An 8,430-nucleotide genomic window follows, 5' to 3' on the forward strand; every position below is an offset into this window, starting at 1 on the left:
GGCATTCCTTACTTTTGTTATTTCAAGTGTACCACTCAGCTTAGTATCATTGGCAAATTTGCTGAGAACGCAGTCAATCCTGATGTTAATAAAGATATTAGACAGTACCAAAACAAGTCTGAACCCTTGACGGACACCACCTGCCTGTAATCTCCACCTGGGCCTTGAGCCATAGGCCACAACACCCTGGGTGCCACCATTTCGCCAACTCCTTGCCCACCAAATAGTCCACCCTTCAAATCTATGTTTCTCCAATTTAGAGATAAATAAATGAATAAGTAAGTATCACAGATTAAAAAAAAAAAAAAAAGAAAAAGAAAAGATTAAAAAAAAGAAGGATTGAGGTAAGCCTCAGAGATGGTTGTTCAGGCTTTTGTCTCTGTGTTGCCTGAGCTCCCCACGTACTCAAGGGACAAGACAAGTTCCTCCAAAGGACAATGACGAGCAGGCGATTCGTCTTTTATCTTTACTTGATTCCCCAGCTGGGGTTGCAGACTCAGGCACCTCATTCGATACCAGACGAGGAAGCACTAATCAGCGTGGGCACGGAGGGAGCCGGGCAGTCCCGGTGCCGAGGGCTCTCCCCTGCCCTGAGCAGAGCCAGCCCCGGCACGCTGGGTGCCGCACGAGGGCAGCATTGGTTTTCTCTTTGGCTTCCCTATTATATTTCCTTCCCTGCTTATTTCTCCTCGAAGAAGCACTTTGAGTTGCGTCATAAAGCTCATCTGGTAGTGACTTTTTCCAAGGGTTACTGAATCGGTCTAGAAGACAGAGAGCAGAAAATTTATTTCACTTATACACATGTTTGTATTTCGGATATGCATTTAGCTCCTCAACTCATATATCCAATGCCTATTTGTGTTTTCAGAGAATTTCATTCTTAAGGGGGGCATTTTGAAAGAGTAATGATGCAAAAGTATTATGGGTGGTGGTGATTTGTTTGTTTTGTTGTTGTTTCTCGCCTTTGCGTCACTAAGAGAGCCAAGTGCATCCTTGGTGGATTTCTGGTGCAAAAAGACAGCATCTTTTTCTGGTTTATAAACCACTGGGGCTGAATTCACCATGATGCAGAACACTAGGACAAGGAGCAGGTCCCTTTGAATGTCAAAGCTCCAAAAACACACTGATCCTAGGAAGTCAATAACAACAACTGTCTCACAACACTATATTCTGTGCCTTTTGTGAGTATATTTCTCTCTCATACAGTTTTATGCATATGAGAGTTTTATCTATCATGACCACAGAAGTTTGTTGGAAGAAACGGGAGCAGTGGATTCACTCTGCTGTACATCTCTCCTCATTCTTCCCCAAGGGCAAATAAATAACTGTCACTGCTAGAGCCAATGCTAAGAGCTGTGAGTTTTCCCATATAACTTCCCATATAAATTATCCCTTATAACTGCCTTCTGAAAGCGAATGTGAACCTGTCAAAAGGATTCATGAACTAGGTGCTGAGTGTCAACAGTTTACGGGCGTTCGGCCCGGTTCCGTGATGAAGGGGACAGGGGATCCACGGGTCCACACCCCGGGAAAAGGGAGAAGGGAAAAAGGGTAAGGAGATGGCCCTGAGAGCAAAGAACAGCGGCAACAATCTGAGGAGAAACAAACTAATTTACTAAATAAAATATCGGAATGCAAAACAACACACTACAATACAATATAATTACAATTTAAGCTGATAAATCCAATACAGAGAGAGAGAATGTCCCAAAATCAAGGTAGGCCTTACTCTACTACCGACAATAGACGGCTGGAGAGTGAGGTGCTGCCAAGACAAGAGACGGGCAGAAAAAGGGACGAGGTCTCGTGATCCGCAAGTTCTTATACTGTGAGCTTTTATCTTTTCCCTCCGGCTGGAAATGGTAACAGAGGAGAAAAGTACTGTGGGGACTGTGGTAGTCCTTCTCTAGTGAGAACCAGGTATATCCACTACATGATGTTATGATGTGGAATACCAATAACCAAAAATCACAAAACCATGACACTGAGCTGGTGCTTCAGAGAGGAATTTATGTCCCAACACAAGCACCTCCATACTTTATTCAACTCAAGGGTCATCCAGGTTACCCTCATCTTGCTGGTTACCCAGTGCCTTGCTTCCTGTTCCAGCAGGATCCCCATTCTGACAGAAACACCACAATTATGTATGCAGCTGCTGCTCTGCCCAGACCAGACAAAGGCCTGATTCCAGCAGTGCTGCCAACGTTTCAAAGAAGTAACTTAATTTACGCAGCTCCTGATGAGAGAGGATTCAAGCTACGGGCCTGAGCACCTCACAAACAACCCCAGAGTTTACTTTACAGTAGGGGGAAAGAAATTACCATATCTGTTCCAATAAAAAAACCCGTTGGCTGAGGTGAGTAACAGGTGACAGCTACTTTTACAATAGGCACACACAAAAGCCTCACACTCATTTTTAAGAGCAAATTCAGAGGTAAGGGGAAACAACAGCCATGATGTGATAAAACCTGGTGTCTAATCACAGGGTTTGTCTGTCATTTGTAATAGCTTTGTTTGAAATCAGTTCCCCATTTTTTTTTTTTTTTACAATGATAAAATTGACTCAGAAAATAAGTCAGCTTCCTAGAGATACATTATGTTCCAACCACAAAGATTCCTAGCTTGTAATCTCTCAGAAATGTATTTCATTATGAAAGTAGTGTTCAATCTACCAAGTGATCTGCAGATGTCAAAAGTGACTTGAACTTCCAAACTTTGTGCCCAACATTCTGACACATCTCCAACTACCTCTGCTAAGTTGAGATTTTGTTTGGTTTGGTTTAAGGCAGACTCACATCACCAGTTCTGGACTACATGAGCCCCCTAGACTAAGCTGTGATTCTCCTACTCACTGTTTATACAATAGAACATTTCTATCACTTCTCTGCCAAAAAAAAACCACACACACACATATATGGCTGAGAAGCAGGAAACTTCTCTTTTGCTCTGTCAAGTAGGAAATAGATAACCAAAGAACACCAAAAAAAGATCTTCCATTTAATCTCAGGGGAAAATGTCATGTTCAAATTCAGGAGAATGTATCAGATTAAGATAATAATTTATTATTCCATTTTCCTTTGCACTGGATTATCCAGACTTCTGGTGCTTACCACAGCATCCTTGCACAGGAATCCCCGATTCACATTGCCAGAAATCCTTTCTGTCCTCATCCTGCTGACCTGACTTTGACAACACTGAATGATTGGAAACTGCCTCTAAGGAGAGGTACAGGATCAGTGTTCCTAGGGCAATAAGTACCACTTCAAAGCAGGCACAGACCTCACCACTGCTTCTGAATTAGTGCTTCAACATTAGTCCTCCACCCATTTGAAATACATCCTTAAATTAAGAATGTAGCAGATGTGGCAGACACAGAAATGTGATTCATCCCAGCTGCAATCCATGCATGCAGATTACATTAAATGTCAGCTATCAGAATGCACAATGTAGAATATTAACTTCAAGGCACAGTGAATGCTGCTTTGCATGTAGTGCTCAGAGAGGAGACAAAGACATCTGGTTCAAATTAAGCCTTAATGACACAAAAACTGAGGCTTTCCCCAGCTTTTCAGAATACAAATAACAGCAAACCATCTTTTTCTTTGGGCAACTTACTATTTCCACAACAAAAGCAGATAAGTTGTTCCCTGAGATGTTATTCCAGAATTTCAGTTTCTCTTCAGGGTTTTGCTCAGACTTTACAGGGGTCTGAAGATAGCCAAGCAGAACTACGGCTCTAGCTCAGCTGTGGGTCCGCTTGCTACTCTCTGAACCACTGTTGAGATTTAAACAGGAAGAAACAACAAGCAAAACCAAAACCCACTTACTATGCTATTCTTAAAGGGCACCATTAGAATAATAGAATCATAGAATCATTAAGACTGGAGAAGACCTCCAGGATCCAATCATCCACCTACCACCAATATTTCCCCACTAAACCACATTCCTTAGTACAACATCTAAACGTTTCTTGAACACCTCCACCTCCCTGGGCAGCCTATTCCAGTGCCTGACCATTCTTTCAGAGAAGAATTTTTTCCTAATATCCAACCTGAACCTCTCTGGTGCAACTTGAGGCCATTCCCTTTAGTTCTAACACTAGGTATACAGGAAAAGAGCCTGATCCCCACCTCACCACAGCCTCCTTTCAGGTAGTTGTGGAAAGCTTTAAGATCACCCCTGAGCCTCCTCTTCTCCAGACTAAACAATCCCAGTTCCCTCAGTCACTCCTCATAAGATTTGTGCTCCAGGCCCCTCACCACCTTTGTTGCTCTTCTCTGGACATACTCCAGGCCCTCAATGTCTTTCTTGTAGTGAGGGGTCCAAAACTGAAAACACTGCTTGAGGTGTGGCCTCATCAGAGCTGAGTACAGGGGGACAATCATCTCCCTGCTCCTGCTGGCGACACTATATCTGATACAACCCAGGATGCCACTGGCTTTCTTGGCTACCTGAGCACGCTGCTGGCTCATGTTTAGCTGAGCAGCAGCCAACACTCCCAGACCTATTTCTTCCACGTGGTCTTCCAGCCACTCTGCCCCAAGCTTGTAGAGTTGCCTGGGGTTGTTGTGGCTAAAGTGAAGGACACAGCACTTGGTCTTGTTGAGCTTCATCCCATTGGCCTCAGCCCAGCTATTCAGCCTGTCCAGATCCCTCTGAGGGACCTTCCTACCCTCAGGCAGATTGACACTTTCTCCCAACTTAGTGTCATCTGCAGACTTACTGAGGTTGCACTCAATCCCTTCATCCAGGTCATCAATAAAGGTATTAAACAGAACAGGCCCCAATACCAACCCCTGGGGAACACCACTTGTGACCAGACGCCAGCTGCATTTAACTCCATTCACCACTGCTCTCCAGGCCTGGCCCTCTAGCCAGTTCGTTATACAGCAAGGATTGTACCTGCCCAAGCCATGGGCTGCCAGCTTCCTCAAGAAATTACTGTGGGAGACAGAGTCACAGGCTCTGCTGAAGTCTAGACTAGTCTAGACTACATCAACAGCCTTTCCCTCATCCACCTAGTGGGTCACTCAATCATAGGAGATCGGGTTGGTCATCCTGCCTTTTGTGAACCCTTGCTGGCTGGGCCTGATCCCCCAGTTGTCCTGCACATGCCACGTGATCTTACTCAAGATGATCTGTTCCATAACCTTCCCTGGCACCGAGGTCAGGCTGTAGTTCCCCTGGTCCTCCTTGTAGATGAGAGTTACACTGGTGAGCCTCCAATCCTCTTGGACCTCTCTGCATGACCAGGAATACTGTTAAATGGTGGAAAGCAGCTTAGCTATCACCTCTGCCAACTCTCTCAGCACCCTCAGGTAGATCCCATCTGGCCCTATGGACTTAGAACAGTCCAGGTGGAGTGGTAGGTCTCTAACTGCTTTCACCTGAATTGTGGGAGGTTTATTCTGCTCCCCATCCCAGACTCCTAGGTCAGTGGGTAGAATATCCCAAGGACAATTGGTATGACTTTCAAAGACAGATGTAAAGAAGGCATTGAGAACCTCACCCTTTTCTGTAACCTCAGTTGTCACATTCCCCACCATATCCAGTAAAGGATGGAGATTCTCCTTAGTCTTCCTCTTAATGCTAATGTATACATTTTTTTGCTCTCTTCTAGTACAGTGGCCAGGCCAAATTCACACCATACCTAAAAGTCACAAGGGATCCTGTATGAATCATACCAAGTCACCAGTCCACACCTCAAACAAAACCAGGCAGAAACACTGGGGTTTTGGAGATGATGAAAGTCGCTCTAAAGCAGCAGAGAGGGTTCTAAAATTTTTCAGACAAGTTCAGCCCCAGGACATCCAGTGAATGTGTGAGATTTAAATGGTATCATGTTGGTCTCAAGAAAGCCACTCTGAATTTGCCCCAGAGAGGTTAAACTGAAGAACATGATGTAGTGACGGGAGTCAGTAGGTCAAGCTGATGGTTGGACTTGACAAGCTTACTGGAAAAAAAAATTTGAAATGTACAGTGAAAAATATTTGGAAATGAAGCTAGTGTGTGGTCAAGCTGCCATTGCCATTGCCAGTCTCTAACGGAGGAATGGTATATTGCAGATTTATATAAAAAATCACATTCCTACCCCAAACTTTATAAAATGATTTTCTTAGTAATACATACACCTTTACTGATTCAATCCCAGTACAGTGCTTGTCCTCACTGCCTTAAAAACAACTAGTAAAAATTATAAAGCCATGCTTGTGTTTCTCCACTGAAAAATGGAGGGAAAACCAAAAGAAAATACCTAGCTCTTGAGTCAGCTTTTATTGACTCAGTTTGCCACTGAACCCAGTGACCAATCATGAACAAGCAAAAATCCATACCCTACACAATTTCCTGGGTCAGCTCACAGGTGGAAAGTTGGTCTAGACTAAAAGTTCCTCATTTAAACTTACAGCATCATAAAATGCACAGAGATTTTGTACTTCTGATGGGCAAAAAAATCATACAGAATCCCAGAGTTGTAGAGGTAGGAAGGGATCTCGAGAGATCATCTAGTCCAACCCCCCTGCCAAAGCAGGCTCCCTTCAGCAGGTTGCACAGGTAGGTGTCCAGGTGGGTCTTGAATATCTCCAGAGGAGACTCCATAACCTCCCTGAGCAGCCTGTTCCAGTACTCCATCACCCTCACCATGAAGAAGTTCTTTTGCATATTGGTGTGGAACATCCTGTGCTCCAGTTTATGGCCATTTTCCCTTGTCCTGTCATCACAGAACACCAAAAAGATGTTGGCCATGTCCCTTTGTTTCCCACACTTAAGATATTTATAAACATTAATAAGATCCCCTCTGTGTCTTCTTTTCTCAAGGCTGAACAGACCCAGGTCACCCACCCTTTCCTCATATGGGAGATGCTTCAGGCCTTTTATCATCTTTGTGGCCTTCCATTGGACTCTTTCCAGGAAATCCCTCTCTTTTTTGTACTGGGCAGCCCAGAACTGGATACAGTACTCCAGGTGAGGCATGACCAGGGCAGAGTAGAAGAGGAGGATCATCTCCCTTGACCTGCTGGCCACTCTCCTTTTAATGCACCCCAGGATCCCTTTGGCCTTCTTGGCCACTGGGGCACACTGCTGGCTCATGGCCAGCTTCTCGTCCACCACGACCCCCAGGTCCTTCTCTGCAGAGCTTCTCTCCAGCAGGTCATCCCCCAACCTGTACTGACACATGTGGTTATTCCTTCCCATGTGCAATACTCTACACTTGCTTTTATTAAACTTCACTAGGTTTCTCACTGCCCAGCTCTCCAGCCTGTCTAGGTCTTGACGAATGGCAGCACAGCCTTCTGGCATGTCAACCACTCCTCCCAGCTTTGTATCATTAGCATACAAAGGGTATGGACACTATCCCCTCATCAAGGTCATCGATGAAGATATTGAACAAGACCAGACCCAGCACCAACCCCTAGGGAGCACCGCTAGTCACAGGTCTTCAACCAGACTCTGCGCCACTGATCACCACCTGCTGAGCATGGCCAGTCAGCCAGTTCTCAACCCACCTCACCATCCACTCATCTATCCCACACTTCCTCAGCTTCATTATCAGGATGCTGTGGGAGACAGTATCAAAAGCCTTGCTGAAGTCAAGGTAGATGACGTCCACTGCTCTCCCCGCATCTACCCAGCCAGTGATGCCATCATAGAAGGCTACAAGATTGGTCGAGAATGATTTCCCCTTGGTGAATCGATGCTGATTACTTCTGATGGCCTTCTTCTCTTCCAATTGCTTGGAGATGGCATCCAGAACAAGCTGTTCCATCATTTTTCCAGGAACAGGGGTGAGACTGACTGGCTTGTTGTTTTCTGGATCCCCCTTCTTTCCCTTTTTGAAAACTGGAGTGACACTGGCTATTCTCCAGTCTTCAGGCACCTCTCCTGTTCTCCAAGACTTGTCAAAGATGAGAGAGGTTTGGCAATCACCTCTGCCAGCTCCCTCAGCACACGTGGATGCATTCCACTAGGGCCCATGGCTTTGTGCACGTTGAACCCACAATGCCTGTGAGAGACTCACTGCTGACAATTGAGGAGGACTGTCATTACTACATTTCTTAATAAAGCATATGTGGCAAAGAACATTTAAAAAATAGTGTTAGTATTATACTCCATGTTGAAAAAAGATGTCTAATACCAAATGAGGAGCAGACACTCTGCTCTCTTATTTTTTCTCCTAATGAGTCTCAGTATCTAAAATGTACTAAAAAAAATAAAAAATATTGAAAAGGAAGGAGAGAGGGAAGGAAGGAGGGAGGGAGGGAAGGAGGGAGGGAAGGAGGGAGGGAGGGAAGGAAGGAAGGAAGGAGGGAAGGAGGGAAGGAGGGAAGGAAGGAAGGAAGGAAGGAAGGAAGGAGGGAAGGAGGGAAGGAGGGAAGGAGGGAAGGAAGGAGGGAAGGAGGGAAGGAGGGAAGGAAGGAAGGAAGGAAGGAA

The sequence above is a fragment of the Numida meleagris genome, unplaced genomic scaffold (genome assembly GCF_002078875.1).
Source record: "Numida meleagris isolate 19003 breed g44 Domestic line unplaced genomic scaffold, NumMel1.0 unplaced_Scaffold208, whole genome shotgun sequence".
NCBI classification, from domain to species: Eukaryota; Metazoa; Chordata; class Aves; order Galliformes; family Numididae; genus Numida; species Numida meleagris.